The sequence below is a fragment of the Protopterus annectens genome, chromosome 2.part2, assembly GCF_019279795.1.
Source record: "Protopterus annectens isolate FY-2018-M chromosome 2.part2, PAN1.0, whole genome shotgun sequence".
NCBI lineage: Eukaryota > Metazoa > Chordata > Ceratodontiformes > Protopteridae > Protopterus > Protopterus annectens.
This window is the reverse complement of record NC_056730.1, coordinates 834267869-834291121: the sequence shown is the minus strand read 5'-3', so window position 1 is coordinate 834291121 and position 23253 is coordinate 834267869.

Sequence of the window (23253 nt, the reverse complement as noted above, 5' to 3'; positions counted from 1 at the left end):
CAATTTCCATGTAATGAAGTAATAAAATCCAGTAACAATACATATCTTTGTTCAAAATCTTTTCCTAAAGTGCAATGCTGAGAAATTTGTTTACAAAGATATTGACAAAGTATTAACACATGCATGCTTATACTTTGATTATACTTTGAAGTGTTGAAATTGAAATGTGAAGTATCAGTGTTCGTTGATGTTCAGTGGTGCTCCCTGCCAAGCTTTGCAAAGATAAGGAGCAGAGAAAAAATGTTGTGATTGTTATTAAATGTATTACAGATCTGTTTTATGTTATCATGTTGCAGATGTATACTTTGCATGTTGGAATCTACCTTTGTGATGTTAGGGCCAAAGCTTAATTCAAAAATGAATTGTACTTGCCTTCCCATTTGCATGACATTAGGCAATGGCAAACAGGGTTCATTGCTGAAGGAAAAAAATGAAAACTTTAATTTGATTAGCCTTCTGCAGTGCAAACATGCTTAGCGGCAATGCATGGCCATCAGTACTCTGGACAGTACTGAGTGGAGAAAATCCACCTCTCTCCTAATGTTCTCTGTGGCACAAGGTACACGTTCAGTGAGCTAAATGAAAAAGCAGAGTTGAAACAGTGCTTGAGTCCAGTACATAGATCATTTTACAAAGGGTGTCAGAATGTGATTATCATAAGCAATTTTGATCATGACTGTAAGACTACATAGGAATGGCTATCTTAAATATGCCAGTTGCCCAAATTGTGTCAGTAATGGCTACTGAAATAATCTTTTATACCTACTATATATGTGCTGTGCTGTGAGGGAAATCACAAGTTAATTGGGTGCAACAATTAGTTAAACATGAGAAGGATGGTATTTATTTTGAAGTAATTATTATGATTCAGCACATATCCTATGTGTGTAGGGCAGGGTGTCTTGTGAAATGTCGGCATTATGCTTCCTCATACTAAGGAAAGTAGCCAAATGATACAAGATGACCATTTCATGCATCAGCCCACTGAACATGTTACATTATAATGTGATGATCCAGAAGAGATGATAAGGGGCACAGAAATGGAGAGACACATAACAGTTTGTGTTATGGCACATTTATGAACCCCTGTATGGTGTGTTTGTATTGCTTGTTTCCTCATTCAGAATGTGTCCTGATCTGTACCATTAAATGATTGGTATAGGGATAGAGAAGATGAAGAGTGACAATAACCAACACAACCACATACATCTGGTTGAGGAAGGTGCAGGAAATTGGAAACACGATTTTGACATGTGGGCAGTTTTTTGTTAATAATGTTAATAACAGATGTTGCACACACTTACACAAGGAATATTCATATGGAGAAAAGTTACATTGCTGTATAGCATATGTCAGAATTTGAACCTTTGCCAGTAAAAATAAAACTTTACAGACAGGTTGATTATCTTAGTGCACCAGAGAAGCTCATGCCGTAGTAAGTTTTAATTATACATTTCAAGTGACAGGCACAACATGTCCAATAAAAGCATTAGGTAGATAGCAGTATTCATCACATGTATATCAATTGTATGCCTTTGTTACACTTTACATAATATCCAGCAGCTTGATACACATGAACAACCTACCAAATCCTATTACTAGTATAGATAACCTACCAAATCCTATTACTAGTATAGACAACCTACCAAATCCTATTACTAGTATAGACAACCTACCAAATCCTATTACTAGTACAGACAACCTACCAAATCCTATTACTAGTATAGACAACCTACCAAATCCTATTACTAGTACAGACAACCTACCAAATCCTATTACTAGTATAGACAACCCCAAGAAGTTTAATCTTACACTAAAAAGCTACCTCTACAATTCCTGGACCTGACTTTGATTAAGATGATATTTATCTTCCACATCTGTATGTCCTCTTCCCACTCCCGCTTTACCACACCCCTCCAGCATCCCTATGAGTTCTTTTTCCCTTGCTCACCCCTCTAATTCCTCAGCTTATTGTATATTAACCACTAAGAAAATCTCCCCCTTCTTTAGAACTACTCAGCTTAACTCAACTCACAATCTCCTGTAACATACCCCTCCTTCCTATTACGCTTTCTCTTTTACTTCCATTTCCCCACTAACCTTAAAGTCTTAATATTACTTTCCTCTCTCAAAACCTCTTGTAACATTATTTAAAATGTAAAATTGCCATATACATTCATAGCTACCAAATATTTGCTACACAAATCTGTAAGACAAAATGCTGAATATGATGATGTACATACTTGATGATATATTTTCGGGTTTTTTAAAAAGGGTCTATATCAGATCATCGAAACAGCTCATTATCGAATGCCGTAACGTCGAACTGCAAAACCTGGACCCTAACAATATCAAAACCTCAATAATGAAGTATGTGTGCCAAGGCTCTATGTGGTTGTATATCATTAGGGCTAAGGAATGATGACGTATGTGTGTCAAGGCTCTATGTGGTTGTATATCATTTGTAAGTGTAAGTGATGGAGTGCAGAATTAACTGGTCAGTCAATCACACAGTTCACTGCAGTTCAGCTGAGTACATTAAGCAATTTCCATGTAATGAAGTAATAAAATCCAGTAACAATACATATCTTTGTTCAAAATCTTTTCCTAAAGTGCAATGCTGAGAAATTTGTTTACAAAGATATTGACAAAGTATTAACACATGCATGCTTATACTTTGATTATACTTTGAAGTGTTGAAATTGAAATGTGAAGTATCAGTGTTTGTTGATGTTCAGTGGTGCTCCCTGCCAAGCTTTGCAAAGATAAGGAGCAGAGAAAAAATGTTGTGATTGTTATTAAATGTATTACAGATCTGTTTTATGTTATCATGTTGCAGATGTATACTTTGCATGTTGGAATCTACCTTTGTGATGTTAGGGCCAAAGCTTAATTCAAAAATGAATTGTACTTGCCTTCCCATTTGCATGACATTAGGCAATGGCAAACAGGGTTCATTGCTGAAGGAAAAAAATGAAAACTTTAATTTGATTAGCCTTCTGCAGTGCAAACATGCTTAGCAGTGATGCATTGCCATCACTACTCTGGACAGTACTGAGTGGAGAAAATCCACCTCTCTCCTAATGTTCTCTGTGGCACAAGGTACACGTTCAGTGAGCTAAATGAAAAAGCAGAGTTGAAACAGTGTTTGAGTCTAGTACATAAATCATTTTACAAAGGGTGTCAGAATGTGATTATCATAAGCAATTTTGATCATGACTGTAAGACTACATAGGAATGGCTATCTTAAATATGCCAGTTGCCCAAATTGTGTCAGTAATGGCTACTGAAATAATCTTTTATACCTACTATATATGTGCTGTGCTGTGAGGGAAATCACAAGTTAATTGGGTGCAACAATTAGTTAAACATGAGAAGGATGGTATTTATTTTGAAGTAATTATTATGATTCAGCACATATCCTATGTGTGTAGGGCAGGGTGTCTTGTGAAGTGTGGGCATTATGCTTCCTCATAGTAAGGACAGTAGCCAAATAATACAAGATGACCGTTTCATGCATCAGCCCACTGAGCATGTTACATTATAATGTGATGATCCAGAAGAGATGATAAGGAGCACAGAAATGGAGAGACACATAACAGATTGTGTTATGGCACATTTATGAACCCCTGTATGGTGTGTTTGTATTGCTTGTTTCCTCATTCAGAATGTGTCCTGATCTGTACCATTAAATGATTGGTATAGGGATAGAGAAGATGAAGAGTGACAATAACCAACACAACCACATACATCTGGTTGAGGAAGGTGCAGGAAATTGGAAACATGATTTTGACATGTGGGCAGTTTTTTGTTAATAATGTTAATAACAGATGTTGCACACACTTACACAAGTAATATTAATATGGAGAAAAGTTACATTGCTGTATAACATATGACAGAATTTGAACCTTTGCCAGTAAAACTAAAACTTTACAGACAGGTTGATTATCTTAGTGCACCAGAGAAGCTCATGCCGTAGTAAGTTTTAATTATACATTTTAAGTGACAGGCACAACATGTCCATTAAAAGCATTAGGTAGATAGCAGTATTCATCACATGTATATCAATTGTATGCCTTTGTTACACTTTACATGATATCCAGCACTTTGATACACATGAACAACCTACCAAATCCTATTACTAGTATAGACAACCTACCAAATCCTATTACTAGTACAGACAACCTACCAAATCCTATTACTAGTATAGACAACCTACCAAATCCTATTACTAGTACAGACAACCTACCAAATCCTATTACTAGTATAGACAACCCCAAGAAGTTTAAACTTACACTAGAAAGCTACCTCTACAATTCCTGGACCTGACTTTGATCAAGATGATATTTATCTTCCACATCTCTATGTCCTCTTCCCACTCTCGCTTTACCACACCCCTCCAACATCCCTATGAGTTCTTTTTCCCTTGCTCACCCCTCTAATTCCTCAGCTTATAGTATATTAACCACTAAGAAAATCTCCCCCTTCGTTAGAGCTACTCAGCTTAACTCAACTCACAATCTCCTGTAACATACCCCTCCTTTCTATTACGCTTTCTCTTTTACTTCCATTTCCCCACTAACCTTAAAGTCTTAATATTACCTTCCTCTTTCAAAACCTCTTGTAACATTATTTAAAATGTAAAATTGCCATATACATTCATAGCTACCAAATATTTGCTACACAAATCTGTAAGACAAAATGTTGAATATGATGATGTACATACTTGATGATATATTTACGGGTTTTGTAAAAAGGGTCTATATCAGATCATCGAAACAGCTCATTATGGAATGCCTTAACGTCGAACTGCAAAACCTGAACCCTAACAATATCAAAACCTCAAAACAGCGAATTTTTTCCCAGGGAAAAAAATTGCTGTTCCGAGAAACACACACACACACACACACACACACACACACACACACACACACACACACACACACACACACACACACACACACACACACACACACACTAAAAAGCAGCAATCCACACACATACATTTAAAAGTTATATCTAACCCTACACTACACTGCACATACACTATCTATCCACTTACCTTAACCCAGACCCTAACCCTAAGGTCTGTCACTATCACACACTCACCTCACCTGTGCCCTAACCTTAACTCACTTAACCCGCCCCTAACCCCAAATTCTCACTATCACACACTCACCTCACCCAAACCCTAACCCTAACTCACTTAACCCGCCCCTAACCCCAAATTCTGTCACAATCGCACACTTACCTAACCCATGCCCTAACTCACCCAATCCATGCCCTAACCTGAACGTCCACACAATCACACACTTACCTTAATCCAACCCGTAACTTTCCCCCGCATCGCTGAAAACAGTGAAACCACAACAACGGCCAACCGAATTCTTTCCCTAGGAAAGAATTCAGTTTTGTGCAGCTTCGCTGTTTTCAGCATTCACGATATTGGATTCGATATTAGATCATTCAAAATTCTGCCATTTCGATTATCTAATATAGACCCTTACAAAAATACTAGTATATAAACTTTGATGATATATTGTACTACTATTGTCTACACTGTATGGAGTGTTTCTTCCCAGGCATCCAGTAAAAATGGGTTTCTGACCCAGTCGGACTTTCCCGGTCACCAAATGTCTATAAATAAATAATATATAAATAAATATGGAAAAGTGACTGTATCAGAGTTTTGTACCCTAACTCTCTTTTGCTATAGCACAGTGGAGATATTGCTATTTGTCCTAAGCTAACCATGGCAATGTGATCTAAGTCAAAAACTCACCACATTTTACAATAACACTTGAAATGTCATTTGGCATCAAAGAATACACTTACTTGTTGCCAGACCTTGTGCAAATGCTGAGGTCTGCAATTAATAAAACAGAAGGGGAGGATAGACAGATACATAGGCTACACATACACCTGAAACAATCTCATAAAATCAGGCAGTAAGAATTTTAATTAATGCTGGATTTGAACCATTGTCAAGATGCAAAATTAAGTTTATAGACTTGATTATTAACTCAACACACCACAAAGGAAGTCCCACTTTACATCTCAAAATCATGCCAATGAAGGGAGATTGAAAACCCTTTCAGCCAATTGAAGATGTAGGTAGTAATCTTCAGTAAAGTAATGACTATGAAAATTACATAAGATGAAATGTGCATCCATCAGCCTTATGAATAGTCATCAGTACAAAGGGGTGAAGATAGACAGAAGGTCAGACATATATTAAAGGCTGGTGTTATGGATCATTAATGTTGTATGCAATTCTACTTTTTGATGAGAGTAAATGTGTGAAAATGGGTTGATAGGAAAGTGGAGGCAAGCAGAGGGGAGGACACAGGGGAAAGAATAAAAGAAGGTACTCATGGATGGTACCAGTCTACCAGCAGCCAGGGCAGAGTTACCTAATGCAGATGGAATACGTAGGGCAGGAGTTGTGGAGGCAGCGCTGACAGGTTGGGACCCTGAAGAAAGGTGTTGGTGCTGCAACGCTTGAAGGGATGGCTGGCGGATCTGCAGTGGTTGGTCTACCTCTCTGTGATGAATGTCATTTTTGTAAGCATAAATGAATGACAACAGCATATTTTAAGCCATATAAAATATTAAAAAATAAAAAATAAATAAACAATGAGAGAGAAGGGGTGGGGGGTGAGACAAACAACAGAGAGAATTAGATCCATGGCATGCCACAAGACTATATCATTTCAGTACATACACATTCATGATTATCCAATGTATACACCCTTGCCACATCCAGAAATTATGGGAACATCTTACTCTCTTGTACCATGAATCAATTGCACTGCTATGATATTATAAATACAACTGTTTATTTCAGTATTGCCATACCTCTCTGAGGTGATTTAAACTCTCTTGGTGCACCTTCCTGCTCACTGCCATGTCTTCAGCAGTTGTACAATAGAGAGGGAGAGATATGAAAGCATAATGAATACCAGTCTTGGCTGTCTACTGCATTCAATATAATTGAATGCTGATGGGTCAGTATAGACAGGTGTCAGCAGTTCTAAACTCATCCTCTCATTGGCTAAGGACGTCCTTCTTGCACCATTTCAGGTCACAATAGTGGCGACAACAATAGTCTCCAGTTTGTGGGATACCAGTTGCACTGCAGACAGCCTTGGCTAAGCTGTTCCAAGCCTCAGTCTTACACTGAGACCCAGTATAGTCCTCCTGCAGCAGCCTGCATCTGTAGTGCTTCACAAGGAGTGCCAGAAAAATCCTGGACTCCTAAACACCCCACTTGTGTGTTCTAAATTTAGTACTTCATCTCCCTCACCAGCCATGTCTTCAGAACAACAACTCTATGTCTGAATTGGCACCAAATTCCAATCTGAACTTCAACAGCCAGTGCACAAAGATGGACAACCATGCCAACTACATTTGCATGATGGAAAGAAGAGAGATCCATTGCCAGCCAATGAGGCAGGGATTTCAACAAACAGCAATGAAGGTATGAAACATGGCAGTGAGAATTACTATGTGTGATGCTTAACCTATTCATAATTTTTCCATTGGTCAACACTGACATGCTTAGTGCCTTGTATTTTTAGCCTTGATGTTTAGAAAGTTAAATAGGATGACCTGAGACATAATTTGTTGGTAATTGCATACTGTAAAAAGTTAATTTTGCAAGGTGGGAATCAAACCTATGGAATAAAGAATGCACGCATTGCAAGCCAGTATATTATTTTTCAGTGCTACATAAGAACTCTGTTTCAGTCATGGTCATTACAGATATAATGCATTCAGTATGAATGGGGCTATACTTCAGATAGGTTGTGTGACTTTAAGAACTTCTGGGAACTGCATTCTCATGTAAGAAGCAGTCTTATTGTTTGTAAATATATTTCAAATGGATAGACTTCATGATCTGAGTAATACAGACTGGGGTATGATACTTACACAGTTCACAACACATACTGTCCTGAACACATATTTGGGTTATGTGAGGAGCCAAGGTGATTTTAACTAAACTATTGCACCCATCACAGATATACAAGTGGATTTTTCAGTAATTATCATTAATTGTCATGCTTAAACAATTACACACATTATCAAATGGGTTTCATAATAAAGTCATTAATAAGATATGCTACCTAGAAAACTGTAGATATCAAAGCATTGCTGAGGTATTTGTTACACTCAACCTACTTATGATAACCATTTGTATGTAGTGTTATGTTCCTAATCAAAGTTTTGTTAGATATTGCATTCTGACACCCTTTGTAAAAATAAGTGTTATTTGAATTTGAACCCTGGATCACCTCTTTACTGTCTCTAAAATAACTGCAGTTACACTTTGTGCCACAGAGACAGTTACACAGCAAGTGGATGCTCCCCACTCAGTACTGTCCAGAGTGCTGACTTCCATGCATTGCTGTTAAGCCTGTTTGTGCTACAGAACGCTGCCCAAATAAAAATGTTCATTTTTTTCCCTTAAACAAGTAAGCTTGATTGCACACAACTCAGTAGCGAGCAACTGCAGAAGGCAAGAAACAGAAAAAAAAAACAGCATATGAAGTTGTGATGAAAGTAAGCCATTAATATTGCATAATAATTTCTGCATTCCCTTCACCTAGTATGAATCCCAGAGAAACTCTGTTATGGGTCCAAAGCCACTGCATTTATAGCTTGTACCACAGAGAGAGGTATATAGCATGTAAAATCACTCAATCATTACAAATACCTCACAACAATGCCACGAGTGTTTGCACTAATGAATACTACTAGAATCCCCTTTTTCCTTCAACCTGTTTTCTTTCAGACCTGTTTGTGCTCTGCCAAGCAGTGTGCAAATTGCAAAGGCATCTATGTATGACTGTGTGTGTGTGTGTGTGTGTGTGTGTATATATATATATATATATATATATATATATATATATATATATATATATATATATATATGTATCTTATAAATACGAACATATAAGAATTTATATTCCACAGCACAAAACACAAGGACAAGCGTGACTTATATTTCTAATCATCAAGTTATACCATTAAAAAGACATGCTACATTTTCACATCTGCTGCAAACATTACAAACAGCATATGGCCTACACATTGTTATGTATTGTCAAGGGCTCAGAAATGGAACATACAAACAATGACAGCAGATCATGCTTGAAAGACTATATACAATTAGTCAGGAAACAAAGTATGCCATGAAGAAGTACTTCCTACTGTGATGGGGTATGATCGTGGGAGTTTGTACAGCGTGTCACACATCTGTCCACACAACTCATATTAATCCTTCTGTGTTATAATACTGTACAATGTGTCAAATGATACAATCCTTGCTAAAATTATTATTATTATTATTAATGAGGACAATAGGTGACTAGACATCAGCAACACCTTTGCAACCTTAACTCACATGAACTACAGGTAAGATATGGAACATTTATCACATACTTTAGCATGTGCAGTTCATATACAAAATATTATTCGTCTGTACTTTTTGTATATCCAGTTAAAAATAAAAATATTTGCAAGCTGGAGTCACACCCTCAGTCATCAGTCTTGTTTCTTTAAGCTCATTTAATTTACATTCTGTGCTACAGTGATACGTAGGTGAGATGTAGAATTTCTTCTCTTACTGCTGTTCAGATTGCTATAGCAAAATGCACCTGTGCCACTCTGTGCATTCCAAATTAAATTTCTCAGTTTGTACCTTGGGCAGTGGACTCTCACTCACTGCCCCAAAATGCTGCCAGTCTAAAGTTCATTTTTACAATCTCCACAGAAATAATGAACCCAATAAAAGAAAAAAAAATGCCAGTAGTAGCAAATATCAGGGAATAATACTAAAAATGCAGGATTGTGGGATTTTCTTACTCTGTGTGGATTACAATCTGATCATATGCTCAGGAAAATTTGCATTAATTCTTTCAAACAGCACACTATCTGGATTTCAACTCTCAATTCAGGGCAATAACAACACACATTAAGTTATGTTTCTTAACCCGCTTTGCCACCAACACAGGCTTAGAGCAGTATTCAGAAAATGTGCATACCATACAGATTTGACTTAGAAGACCATCAGAAGAAAGATCAGAAAATGTCCCCTTCTCCTTTGCTTGAACATGTCTAAATGCATGTGATATTGACTAAAAATGTAGGCTTATAACAGCCCACACTAGCCAGCTATTTCTTCTCTTTATTTTGTGAACATCTTCTCCTTCTCTCAATTTAACTAACAAACATGCAATGGACAGTTCTTTGCATCTTTGTACCAATGTGTAATTTATCTGATGATCATTGCATAACGATTTTTAAGCAGAAGATAGAGAGTGTGCTATTATTAAAACAGTATCAATGTTGTTGAGGTTGTTGTCATAACGTCTTAAGTCTACTCTGCATGATACTCACACTTCAGAGAGGAGTCTCTTCAGCATTTCTTGTTGCTATAGTCAGAGTAATCATTAATGCTTTCAAGCCATTAGCAACTAACAATTGTCATTGCACCTCTTTGCAGTCCAAGGTTGTGTGCATGCCATTGTGTAGCTACTTGCACAATGTTTACCTCCATTACACCAAGTGAGCTTTTAGGTATTCAGAAATGCTAACAATTTAACAACGCATTTGTATCTCCACAGTGCTCAAAGGGCTGAATTTGCACTGCATAAAGGTAATGATGTAGCTATGGAAGTGGAAGGAAGGAAGACTGATTTGATACAGATCATTGCTGGTATTTACTTCACGGAGATTTTTCTAGAAATTACTGCATTATTTCATAAGGTATGTTTGTACTCTTCATAAATGGCTTATATTTTCATATTTGGAATGTATTTCAATATGCAACAGAATTGTTTTTATCTGTACGCCTCATTTCATTCACTGTTGGTATACTGCAGATATGCCAGTCCTTGCTGTACTTCCAAAGTTTGTTAATGAATGGTATGATTACATCACAATATTGTGTGGCCATTTGCTCTTGGAATTTCACCATTTACTGCAGACAAGTGTCTTGTTTGTATTATCAACTTCAAGGGGTTGTGCATGTGTAGTTAACAGAGGTCTTAGGCTCCTCAGATGTCCCAGGATGACCCCCACAATAGTGGAGAGAACAAGGAAATTATCTTGGCATTTATACTTTAAATGTATGCCTATTATTGACAATACTGCCATCCAGTAGTCAGGTACATGACTGCTGTCCTCATTATACATGCTAACAGAATGGATGTAATGCTAATGTATTATAATTATCCTTTTTTGGAGGGTGGAGTGAGGTGGGGGCTCCCTTAGCTTATGTGTAGTCTGAAATGAACACTGTGTGTTCAATTGTTTTGTGTTGAGGATTGCTGCACAAATTATATTTGAAAATAATAATTTCTCTATGTGCTATGAATGTGTTTTGGCTTTTATCTGCTTTATGTCATATAGGATTATGGTACCCAGAATATCTATTCCACACAAGCCACCATTCAATGATGCAGAAAACAAGGTCATTATCGAAACCTTATGCCACCATGGATCCTTCCTGCTTGACAGAGGCAGAGGTGATATGTCTGCCAGAAAAAGCATATGGTAACAAGCAGCCACTGACAAATGCAGTGGGCAGCTATGCCAGAAGCTATAATCAGGCGTGGTACCATGCCACTGATATGATTACAACAGGCCACAGGAGGCCAGCTGGGGTAACATGAGAACAGATGAATATGGGATCTGGTCCTGCTACCAAACCACCACTCACTGAAAATTAGCAGTTCCTGTCCACTGTCAGAGATCCCAACAGCTCAGCAGAAGGTTCACACAGACTCTTTGATATTGGTGCTGATGTAGACAGCAGGTCAAGCATGTCCCGAGAAGAACTTTCAGGTATGCTATATATAAGGTATTTACTGCCATTCTAGACATCTTTATGTGTTACTGATTGTATATCTGTAAACACTGAGATGTGTGCCTTAGAAGAGACAGAGTCCAATAGAAATTTTATTTGGGGAAATGGTCAGTTTGTTTGATTCTGAGATATTTCTTAAGAGGAAGATAGGCAGAACAGTATTCTCTTTCCCTTGTGGCATTTGCATTGTGATGCTTATTAGCCTTCTTTCCACTGCTGTCCTCTTTTTCCAGGGACATCACAATGGTCATGTGAAGGACCACCTACACATGGTAAGCACAAACCTTCTTTGATTAGTAATAACTACTAATTAGATGTAAGTCTGAGGAAAGAGTAAGTATTGTATTACTTGAGCATATGAAACGTGAGTGTTTAGAACACAGCTTGCATGCATCATTTCCAGTCACTGTTTCTCTCCTTCTTGTATTTGTTGCTTATTATCACACGCAATCCTGATGGTGGCAGTGTAGAACTAATGCCACCTAATGTCAGAGTATCATTAGACTGTGATGATAATAGTAGAGATAAAGAGGCACAGTCAGGGGTGCAGAGATCAGTCTGAAACTGAGGTTGTGTCTCACACATCCCCTGGCCTTATTTTAGACACAGTCAGTATGCCTACACTTATCCATCCCACTGAGCCCACAGATATTGGACAGGTTGAGGGTGACACAGTTGATCGGGGTAGTGTTGTTACTCTGGTTGCAGAGCTGGTTGAGTCTGCCCATAGCCATTGTGAAGGCATGGTACCATACATGAGAGTTGCTAGAGTTGCACGAAAGAGGCCCATTGTCCACCCTCCTCCTGATGCAGGTGTGTCATTACATGCCTAGGGTCATCATGGAGGCACAGGTATGTTTCTTCTTTACTGAAAGTTCTGTGTTTCTTACTGATACACACTCACGCCTTCTGTGTCAGCCTTGACCTCCTGAGCCCCCCTCCCCCACGCAAACTATGTTGACTGTGGCATACCCTTTGTTCATTTGAGTTTGACTTAGGGTTGCATATATGTCTGAGTGGATAGCAAAGTGAGTCTTTTTCACTAAGTTGATTTTATGCATATGTATTGCATAAGAAAATTTGGGATGTTTTTGTACATGCTCATTTTGGAAGGATTTTTTTCAGATATTATTTTGTCATACATTCAAATCACTGATATTGCATTCTTGCTTATTGTTCTACTTGTGAAACTGTTGATTTAATCATCCTGTTGACTCTTGTGCATACAGTGAGTGACTGTTATTGTGTACAATATATAGCTGTAAATTGCAGATATCATTCCTATAAACCAATAATACCATTGGTGGTCACCTCACACAGGTTCTGCTTGAGTACATTTACAACTAACAGTATGCAGGTATATTAGTTACATTTATCTTTTTACACATTTGTTTGTATATTACAGGTTCCATGCTTACCTTTATATTACTGCAGATATGAGTCTTGACCTTTGGGGCTGTCTCTGTCTGATGCTATTCGTAAACAACCATTACATGGAAAAGTAAAGTTTGTGGACATTGGCTGGCATCCGTTTTAATAGTTTTCTTGGCTTAGGTTATGTGTATTCTTTCTCTGATGAGTGTGTGCTATCATTTACTTCTCAAATGATGTATGTGTGTGTGTGTGTGTGTGTGTGTGTGTGTGTGTGTGTGTGTGTGTGTGTGTGTGTGTGTGTGTGTGTGTGTGTGTGTGTTGCCCTTTGACTCTCAGCTAGGGCAAGAGCATGCTGTGCACACCTATGTATGCTGGCTCCCTCTGCAGCTGGAGGTTCTCTCTCATAATCCTTGTCTCTATGTGCTGGAAGTGCTGGCCCTGTAATGTGTGGTCCTGACCCTTGCTGGCCCTGTTGCAGCTATTTTCTCAGGATGATAAGGTGCAACATGGCACAGACTGAGAATTTCTGCTGAAGTGCCTGGGTTGTACTGCAGGGCACCGCCTGATGTATCCAGACAGTGGAACCATGACTTCAGCATGTCAAACACATGCACTATAATATTATTAGTTTGAGCATGAGCATTATTCTATCCTTCTTCTGTGACTGTGTGTGCATTTCTGATGGATGTCATGAGCAACAGTTCTAGTGCATTACCTGCATCACCTAGTAGGTGAGCTTGTGGAACATCACCCCTAGCAAACCTTGTATAAAGCTGAGAGGTGTGCCATATGTGTGAGTCATGGTAACTACCTTGGTTCTGTTCACACACATTAAGGATGATCCCTCTGGCATTACAGGCAACCTGGCAGTTGACTTAGTGGAACCCCTTCCTGTTGAAGTATGTCCTTCCTGTTCACCAGGTGATGCTTTTATCTCTATATGAGTGTAGTCTATGGCCCCCAAAACTTCAGGGAAATGTGCTATAGCATAAAATTCCTGCACTGTTCTTATGCTCTCCTCTGGTTTGCATAGAAAATAGATGTACTTCCTTGCATGTTCAGGCATAGCATTAAGACATCTATATAATATTCTGGAAGCTAAGGCCTCTGATGCCCCTAGCATATCCCCTGTGGGTCTCTGGAATGTACCAGTAGCTAATATCCTTAATGCTACATGTACTATAGTTTCCACTGGTATAGGTTCTCCTTGATTTTCCCTGGGTCTGAGGTGGGGGCATTAGAGGTTGTAGAGTTTCTGCAGTGTTTCCCTGTCAACTCTGTATTTCTCTAATATTTCAATATCATACAGTCTATGATATGTTAAATGGGAACTGAACACCCTTCTTCTCTTTGGCCAAGGTCTATCATCATCATCATCATTATCAGCAGTAGCATACATTTGAGCCTGTTGCACATACAAATGCAAGATAGCAGCGGCAACCCCTAACATTGCTTTCTTAAGCGTGATGGTGGCTGTATTCCAATAGATTTTGGAGTTCATTGCAAAGAGCTACACCAAGTGTACTTGGTTACTTTGCAGTTTCTTGAATGGCTGTCCAGTCTTGGATGGGTTAATTGGCATGTAATTTGCCTAATTATGCTTTCATTAGCATACTCTGCCATTTACCTTTGTTTTGTGGCTCTGCATGATGTGTTGAGCCATGCAACAACCCACACACAGTAACAGCACAAAGTTTAGCCATTCATGTATCTGGCCCAATGTCTAAAATAGGACCATATAAATCAGTACATTGCCCCATTTAACAAATTCTAAATAGATAAAAATAATTAATTGATTATAGGTTCATAGGTTCATACTAGGCTATCTGCCCTAGAGCATTTATAAGCCTAGCCAGAGTGTGTGTGGCTTTCACCACCCCTTAGGATGAGAATACTTCACCCTTTTAGGGTTTAGTTTACTGTGCCTCTGTCTAGTAGTGACACAGAGATGACCCCCGGGGTAAATCTACGATCTCCCATCCACTCGTCAAGATTTCTCTTGAATAGAGTTAGTGAGGGGCTCTGCCTAACATGGATTGGGATTCTGTTCCAGAGTGTAGGGAGCCTCTGGGTTATGAATCTGTCCCTCCAGCACATCCTATTTATTTCTGTGTTGAGGTTTAAGTCTCTTGCTCTCGTGGCTCTGATGGATTTGGATTTTCTGAGGTGGAGCATGTCCATTAATTCCGGATTGGACATGGCCTTGTACGTCAGGCACATTTATATGATGTGGATCTTTTATATTTTGTACTTCAATCGAAGGAACACCAGAAAAGTAGTCTGAGCCTACTTTTTAGTTCAACTGAAGAAAAAACAGAAAAGTAGTTTGAGCCTAACAGCAAACTCTTTCATTCTTTTAAGAATTATCTGTAGATTCAGCTAATAAAATGTGTACTGATTTGTTATGACACCAAAATAATTTATTTTGAGCATGTAAGTTGACTGCACTACGTGGGTCTTTTTTCATCTAAGATATAGCTGCAATGCACAACAGTAGTATGATAGTCAAAGAACAAATAATGGGCAAACACAAATAATACAGTACAAATAAAGGATAAGATACTCAGGCAAGAGTAGACTGCTATTGAAGTTATGTCAACTATTAATGTTAAGGTATATGTTTAAACTAAAGCTAGATGTAAAGTAGAACATACTGAGCAAGAAATGGCAGATGCCACTATATACAATACTTGCAATAAAACAAAGTGTTGTGGGTTGTACATCTCAGTAAGGAGTTTAAAAGATGGCAAAGGCTGCCATTTTGAGGGTGGAATAGCAATAGTGGACATTCAGTACAATTAGGTACACAACTGGGGTCTATATTACCATATTGAATGGTAAAAATATCGAACGCTCACATGAGCGAAACGGTACATAAACAAACTTGTTTTTTTTGGGGGGTTGCGGTACAGTGAGTAATGGAATATCTGCTCTTTCCTCACTGCAGTGTGACCTCAGAGTTGGAATATATATTTAGCGTGGGTGTAGGGGGGCACAGCCCCTCACAATAACAAGTTTGTTTTTGTACCGTTTCGCTCATGTCAGTGTTCAATATTTTTACAATTCGAGATGGTAATATAGACCCACACAACTGGACTGTAATAACCATATGAAGGATGAGAAGAAGAAAAGTGGACTACATAACCCCACAATGGTGAGAGCAGCTTTGGAGTTGGGCTCCGTAGCACTTCAGCTCTTTTTTGATGTCTGGGAGGTTAACAAGGCTATAAATGCAGAAGAGAGGATATTGTTCCAGCTATCTGGACAATAAAATAAAATGCAGTCTGACACTAAGACTGCCTCATTTTAGGGAATCAATGTGAAGAAGTCTAGAAAGGATGGGGGTTTAAGTGAAAGGCTTTGCTTTGTTTAAGCTAAAAATATAACATTATTGGCTTTAGAGTGAAGGTACTCCTGTGTGTGATGAGTAGGCGCTTTGCTTGGCAATGATGATTTCACCTAATCACAGATTTGGTTCACAAGTTCATAGGTTCAGGTTGTTCCGGGTGTTTGAAGAAGTGAAGATTCGTTAAGTGGAGTCAATGAAATGGGATTCTATTATCTGGCACGTCATCAATTTGAGGCAAATCCATTTTAAACATACCCAACAAAATATCTATTTAAATAAGTTAAAAAATAATAAATACATTTTTCTATTTAAAAAAAAAATTAATGTTTATAACATCATTCAGGCTAGGTGACTTGTCAGAAGGCAAATATATCTGCCATAATGCTTTCTTGACTTCAAGCTAGTACTGAAGCCACCAATTAAAGAGAACAGAACTATACTGTCTAAAGCATAAAAAGAAAATTTCCTAAAATTACAGCAAGCAAGTGCATGTTTGGCTAACACATTCTTTAAATTCTTTTTTTTTATTAGCTATGAAATATTCATAAATATGTTTAGCAAACTTTCTAACAGTTTTGCTCAAATAAAATCCTGGGACAAGATTCACAAAATGCAAGGTAAACTACTCTTTGAGTGTAACAAGTATACCTATTTTTAGCCCAAATCTGAGTTTTTTATCATGCTGTAAAATAATAGAAGACCCTTCAAAAACACATCTACAATATTTACAGTGTTGACAATGAAATGTACCAACACAAGAATAATGCAATGTGTTAGAAACATTAAAGCTGGACCATCTCATCTCAAAAATGATTTTAAATTGTGTTCTTTGGCAACCAAGGATGGGTTTGTTACCTACAATGTTAACTAACTCCTTGTTACCTAAAATAATTTTCCAGTTATTATTGATGGCATTTCTTTTAGTAAGACTGTCACAGGAAATTGCTAACAAAAATGACCTAGAATTTTGGTCCTCCCCCTTAAAAAAGTAAACGTTTTTAAATCAGTTTGAAATCAGTATGTCTTTTTAGAAACACCTCTTGCGATTTAACACTCAAAAAGTCTTCAGACCAGCCCCTTTCTGAAAATATGTCTTTAAGGTTAAGTGACTCTACCTCAGAAAACACATTGTTACTTATAAGTGAACTCAACCTCATGAACTCTTCTTTAACTACATTCTTTTTCATAAAAAATAATGCTGTTACTTGTCAAATAATTGTTAACAAAAGTGTGATTCCTAAAAACATTACTGTGAAGCATTTTTGTCAACATCTATAGATAGTAACACATCTAAAAATACTACTTGGTGATCTCTACTGCTATAAGTGAATGTTAAAAATGAGTTGGCATTATTTAAAAAAATAAAAAAAAATGGTCAAAAGTCTCTTCACTACCTTTCCAGAGGGGAAAAAAAAAATCATCTATGTAACGTTGGTAGATGTGTATCTCTTTAGACAAAGAATGCTTAAAAAGAAATTCTTGCTCCCACCAGCTCATAACCAGATTGGCAAAGGAGGGAGAAACTGTTGCACCCATAGCAACTCCTTTTTTCATTGCATAATATTTACCATCAAACGTGAAAAGATTATTTTTCAAAACAACACTTAACAAGCAGATAATAATATTAATAAAAGAATTCAAAAAAATTAGTGAACTTACTTTCTGACAAAATCTATACCAATGTCTTGAATGATGATAATATAAAATGGAGCAACATCCAAGGTTATTAAACAGTATTCATTGTCATCAAATGTAGATTTATGTAGGGTGTCTAAAAGTAGCCAAGAATCTGTCAAGCAAAATTGTGACTATTGTACTACAGGGTTTAATATAGAGTCAAGATAAACTGAAATGGGCTCAGTCTTATTAAAAGTCTGTCTCTATAAAAGTAATGTCTTTTCTCAGTTAGGGGTCACCACAGCAGATCACCAGTCCGCTTATGATTGGCAGTGGATTTTTACTGTGTTAAGTTGTCAGCCCAGCGCCCAACCTTCAACGAAGGCACACCCACTCACACACTTACCTGCATGTCTTTAAAGTTCACATGACCACAGGGAGGACATGCAAATTCTGCACAGAAGGCACTCCAGCTGAGAATTGAACCAGAGAGCCTCTTGCTGTAAGACAGCAACGCTAACCACTGCACCACCACAGCCTTTCTGTCTCAATAACAGGCCTAAATGAGGGATGTACTCTGTCCTTGTGAATCTTAGGAATACCAAAGAATCTTGCTATTTTAGGGAAATCTACTTTTAAAAATTCATAAAGAGTAAAACCAATGTCTCATTGACCAAGCATGCCTATTAATAATTTATCAATAGCAGAAAAACTATAATTAATAAAACTTAAAGTGATCTCCTCATCCAATAATGGTTGTTCAGCATGTAACTAAAGGCAGCAACATCATCTTCGGAATTCATAATAACTACCCAACTGCCTTTATCTGCCTTCATTATTCTTAAATCATGGCTTTTTGTTAGATTTCTCAAAACAGCCCTCTCATCAGAAGTCAATTTGTGAAACTTAGCTCTATTATTATTTAAACCATTTCTTAAATCATCTTCACAACCATCTTGAAAAACTTGCAAGGTGCTATGTAAAACAGGGTTAAATGCACCTTTATTTAAAAAAAGTAGCAGTTTAATTTTGTATTTCAGGAACTTCATGTAAAGTATAACTTCAATTTTCTTAAAGTTTTAAATCAGCTAAAGTCTTCACAATATTGCTTCTGTTAGATGGATTAAAAGTCAAGCCCTTTTTATTTATTCATTTATTTTTTTTTATTTTATATTTGTTGACCGGGCTAGTCTAACTGGATATATGTCCATTTTCAGTAGAGGCCCGGGGAGAAAAGCTCCAAGCCAAATATAGAGAAATAATGTTTAAGGTTACAATAAAGTTAACATTGAAGAATACTAAAATACATTTTACAACACATTGGTTAAAACTATTTACAAAATATAGAACACGATATTCACATAAAGTCTATCATAACAGTTTCCTAGTTAACAGTTCTGCTTACATATGCAATAAAGAACATAAACTCAATTAAGGAGAGTAGAGGGAATAGCAGAGGTGGTAGGTTAGTCAGGGTTACTGCAAGGGCATAACCAGTTTGTTCTGAGGAGTATTTTCAGTTTTTGTTTGAAGAGGGGTAGGGAAGAAAGAGAAGTCAGTTCAGTAGGTAGAAGGTTCCAGTTTTTCCCAGTAATGTTTGAGAACAGAGAATCACCTGCCATGTTGTTCGACTTACTTATGCTAACTAACAGTTTATTTGATGATCGTAAGTCAGTAAGATTTTTATAGGGGGTTATGAGGTTTGAGAGTATTGGAGTATTGTTAGGGTGGTTGAGGATCTTATATGCAATGGTAAGTTGGCTAAGTTGAAGCTGATTTTGTAATTCAAGAAGGCTTTAATGATAGTTAACAGAAAATTGTTAAGATTAAAAACGTGAAATTTATCAGTTATCTTTTCTTGCCTCTCCCTCATCTTCTCCCACTCTTTTTGTCTTTGAAGTTCAGATTCTCTGTCATTTTCACAGTTGTCATTGGTTTGTTCTGAAAAAAAGAGAAGGAGAGAAAACAGGTGGGGAGGAAAAATTGTCTGTGTTGTCAGTACTTAAAAACTTCTGCATAAGATCTAGAATGACTAGAAGGAACAGGAGTTTGGTTCTATGAATCTCTATGCTGTCATTAGATAAAGGAGCTGTAAAAGCATCCTTTATAATGTCAGCACTCAATAGACTTTTTAAAACTCTTAGGTGCATATGCAGTGCTTTCTTGATAAGCCATAGCATCCCTAGATAGATTCTTTCTTTCTTTCCTATTAATAATAGTTCAACATTATTTAGTTTTAATTATCAAAGTTAAGAGAACATGTCTATTAACTTTGATAAAAATGCCATCATACAAATTTTGAACATAACTGAAGTGAAGCTCCCATCTAATTTTGGCATCTAATGAACTAATTTGAGACTTCAAGTCCACCAGTTTATTCCAGTAACTCTTAGCAAGAATTTGCATTATAGAGACTCCAGTGTCATTAAAAAGCTTGACAAGTTTTTTATGTAATAAATTGTCTTTTTGAACTCCGTCCGGGACTTTGTCAACTCTAAGTCCAAATGGAACCTGTTTTATACCAATACAATGTTCCAAATAAAACACTTCATATTCTGGTGAGTTATACTTCAATAACTTCTTTTCTAAGTCAAACACTTTATTTTTGCCCTCAACCAGAAGGTCACTAAAGTCCTGAGAACAGTCTTTTTCAGCACAACCTCATGACCTGCCATGTTTGGGTGTGAATACCATGATCACTGATGGAGCAGTGGAAGCAGTGTCACTATGGGAGTGGGATCTTATGTGACTACATCTGTTAACACCAGAAAATGTGGCGTCTTGGCCATGTGGATACCCGATCTCCCAAAACAGATGCTCCATCACAGATTCTGCCTGATACTGATCCTGTCCAAGGAACAGCCTACAAGGTTCTGAGAGTGACTCATATCAGAATGCATGATGTTTAGTAGTTGCACTATCTTTTGTGAGGCCCTGATGGGACATGCATGTGCCTCCACTGTGGCCCTACACATACATCTGGTAGGACCTAATGACACACCAGCATCAATAGGAAGGTGGACACCAGGCCTCCTCTGAGCACTCCCGACCAACCCTCTTATGTGGCACCACACCCTCTCTATGACTATGAGAGAAGAGACCTGCTCTGCATCTGGAGTAACCACACTAGCCTGATAAACGATGTTGCCCACAACCTGTCTTATATTAGAGGTCTCTGTGTCATGGGTATGTGTAGGCATACTGTCTCTATCTGGAATATGGGCAGGGGATGTGGAAGCCATAACCTTAGTGTAAGACTGACCTTCTGCACCCCCAGACTGTGCTTTTTCATTACCAACATCATCATCAGAGGCAATTGATACTCTGACATCAGGTGGTTGGAGTTCCACAGTGTCAGTCTCAGGATCACCTATGATAATCAAAAAACACAAAAAACAGAAAAATAGGGAATAAAATTGATCACATATTTCCTTATATGAAAGGTATGTTAAATGTCTAGATGGTTGTGATATTGCACATAGACCTGAATCTACCATATAGACAGCAATACCAATAAGTAAACATGTGCTTATCATGTGCAGGGGGATGGTAGCCTGTGATCCACATGTGCCTGTGTGTGAGGAATGGAAAAAAAGGAATACTGATAAGTATCACAATGCAAATATAACAAGAAAAAGAGAACAATCCCCATTCACAAGTGCAGACTAAAAATGTTCTCATACAAAAATGTAGTGAACAGTAGGACCCCCCCCCCCACAAACACCCTCCTCTGTTTTTTCAGGACTATGTCATCTGACTCACAGTTTTCACTGGCTCAATATATATCCAACATCTAAGATATATGCACATACAACAATGACACTTACATTTCCCATATCCAGAAGGTTTGCTTGTGACAGTCTGTCGGTCACATCTGCACCAACATTAAGGATTCTGGTACTACCCTCTGCTGAACTGTCGTGAATCTCTACCATTGAACAGGAACTCTTTAGTTTCAGTTAGTGATGGTTTGGTAGCAAGACCACACCCTGTAGCCACATGTTCCTGGGCAGTTACAGTGGCCCTGTACTAGGCAGAGGTTATCATATCACTTGTCTGTGTCATATCTAGGAATAAGTTCTCCCATGTCCTGTGACAGCAGCAATGTCATCGACCACCTGCTGCCATATCCATGTCTTAGGCAGATCAGTCACTTCTACCTCTTTGTAACAGAAAAGCTCCATGGTGATAGCAAATGTTGGAGGTGTGACAGGCAAGAAAGAGGTAGCTGGGAACATATTTTTTGGGAGTGTAATGAGCTGGTGGACATTTGGGATTCCCTACAGGCCACTCTGTCGGAGATGCTGAGCGAGCAGATTGGACTAATTGGGGAGATGATTTTTTTGAGTTATAGGTTCATAGGTTCATAGGTTCATACTAGGCTATCTGCCCTGGGGCAATTATAAGCCTAGCCCGATTCTGTATGGCTTACGCCACCCCTTGATTTGAGTATACTGTGCCCTTTTTAAGGTTTAGTTTACTGTGCCTCTGTCTAATAGTGACACGGGAGTAATCCCTGGGACAAACCTACGATCCCCCATCCACTTATCGAGATTCTTCTTGAAGAGATTCAGTGAGGTGCTCTGCCTCACATGAACTGGAATTCTATTCCAGAGCAAAGGGAGCCTCTGGGTTATGAACCTGTCCCTCCAGCAAGTTCTATTTATTTCTGTGCTGAGGTTCAAGTCCCTCGGCGTGTGGCTCTAAGGGATTTAGATTTACTGAGGTGGAGCATGTCCATTAATTCTGGATTTGACATAGCTTTGTATGTCAGGCATAGATCGCCTCAAAGTAGGCGGTATGCAACTGAGTAGAGCTGGAGTTTTTTTAACCGAGCAGCATATGGCATCTGTTTGAGACCCTTGATCCTCTTGGTGAGATACTTTTGGGGTCTTTCTAATTGCTGCAGGTGTCGGGTAAGGTACATCCCAAAAGGGGCATTGTATTCTATGATGGGCCTGATGAGGGATGAATAAAGGGGCACGATTACCTCTCTTGATCTAGATGTGAAACCCTTCGTGATGAGGTGGGCTATGTAGAA